Below are 2,194 nucleotides of genomic sequence, written 5' to 3' on the forward strand. Positions count from 1 at the left end.
CTCCTTCAGGGCTGCGCCGCTGCCGGGCAGGTTGGCGGGGCTGGGGGAGACCCGCAGGGGAGGGGGTGCTGGGAGGCCAGGAAGGGGTGAGGTGCTGCGGAGGCCCTGATGGGACAAGGGAGCGGGAAGCCTTGAGGGGAATCTGGGAGGGGGTGGGTGGCAGAAGGCTGCGAGGGGACAGACTGGGCACAGGCCCCGAGGGGCAGGGTGGAGGGAAAAGCCCACAGGACTTGGGGGGCAGAGGCCATAGGCAGCCCCCAGGCAGCCACCTCCTTCCCTGCCAGCCGGCTGCTCTGGTGCTTTCCCAAGGCATCTCCCAGCCCTGTGGCAGAAGCCCTGGAGGCCAGGCCTAAGCAGCAGCGTGGGCACACCCCCAAGGGGGCCAGGCTGGCCTGGCTGGGGACAAGGAGGGCAAGGGGGCCCTGCTGGGGCACGTCCGGCAGGTGCTGCCGGCCAGGGGCAGTGGCACGGGCAGGGCTGGCGGCCAGCCCGGGCCCCTGCGGCTGCCCAGGCCACGGGGCTGTGGCCGACACCCCCCTGAGCCAGAGCTCTGGGCCCGCAGAGCTGCTGCCACCACGGGCAGGGCGCTGGGCTCCTCGGGCAGGCCTGCGCACTCGCTGCTGCCCAAGCGGCTCCGCGCCCCACACACAACAGCACCAGAGGCTGCCCAGGAGCAGCAGCACCCACAACGCCAGGGCCTCCTCACCCAGGCACCCACACCCGCCAGGACGCCAAAAGTGGCCAGACTGTGGGCACAATTGCACCCGCTTTGGCAAAAGGCTTCAGGCCAAGTGGCCACCACAGCTTTCCAGTGACTTCTCAGCCTCACAGCAACCCTTGGCAGCTTCAGCTGCAGCCTGTCCTCCTGACTGACTTCAATGGCCCTGCTTGAGGCTGGACGTGCCTTCCACACTCAGCTGTCCCCAGCCAGCGCCATTGGTGCCATCCTTAGAGACTCTGCTGGGACACCAGCCTCGGGCTGCAGCTGCTCAACCTCTCCTCCACGCAGGCACCTTCAAAACACGGGCATGGGCTTCTAAACTCTACGTCCAGCACTTGAGGGCAACAAAGGAAGAAGCAGCAGAAGCTGAAGCAAAGCAGGGCCTCATGTGGCGGAGCTTCAGGGATGGAGGCAAGGAAGCACTGTGGTGTCTGCTGAAAAGATGGCCCAGTTCACCAGCTCACACTTTGCTGCTGGACGCTCCTCCTTTGGTCCTGCCGGAGCCCATTCCCTACCAGTGCATGGCCCTGCCTTGTTCCTGGATCCAATCTCCGAGACCCCTGGCATCAAGTGGGTCCTGTGTCCACCTGAGAGCAGAAACTGGCAGAACGTCTCTGCTTCCAGCACTTCTCTTGGCTGCTCCTTCAGGCGGGTGGCACCTTCATGGGAGACACAGAACAGCTTCTCACCCCTGTCCCCTGCACTTCCCCAATGGACTGGACATCAGCTGCTGGCCACAGCTGAGCACACAGCAACTGGAGTGTTGAACATGCCAGACTGGGCTGATTTTTTTTCCAGAAGGCAAGAAAACAAGAGAAAAGAACACAAGGAAGCTTGAGAGTCTCTCTATCCAATCTACTTGTCCTCTGAAACTCAGCAGCTGATGGTGGTTTTGTGCTGCTGCTAATCACTTCCACCCAAAAATCATGCCAGGAAGGAGCAACAGCTTCTGCCTTCTGACAGATGCCAAGTCTTGCCACCAATTGCTCCAGCTGCCGCTCCCAACAGCCACCGGCAAGAGGGCAGACCTCAGTGCCCCTTGGCTTTGGCTGCCCTCTGGCAGAGAAGTCCCCCGGGGGCACAGCTCTTTGGGGCAGGAGACGGGCAGCACCCTTGCCAGGACTCGTGGTGGTGGCAGGTCTCCTTGGGCCAGGACTTGCCAGAGGCTGTCCCTCAAGAATCCCGGGAGCAGGCAGGGAATGCTGAGCAGAGCAAGCCCTGCCTGGATGTCCCATCGGGAAGACACTGTTCTAGGGGGAATTCACTGGGTCTACCAACTCTTACTGACTGGCTTAATGACTCAGCCATGGTGTGTCCCGGTCACTCAGATCCCTTCTTGGCCACACCTGACGTTGTGATTCGTGTGACTGACAATACCTTTAACACCCCTGTAAGTAATCCTTGTTATTTGAGTTGTATCACAGAACAAAATGTATCTACCCTCGAAGTATCATTAATAATTCCCATGGGCAG

Source organism: Neopelma chrysocephalum, unplaced genomic scaffold, assembly GCF_003984885.1.
Source record: "Neopelma chrysocephalum unplaced genomic scaffold, ASM398488v2 Primary Assembly neopelma1_86731, whole genome shotgun sequence".
Taxonomy (NCBI): domain Eukaryota; kingdom Metazoa; phylum Chordata; class Aves; order Passeriformes; family Pipridae; genus Neopelma; species Neopelma chrysocephalum.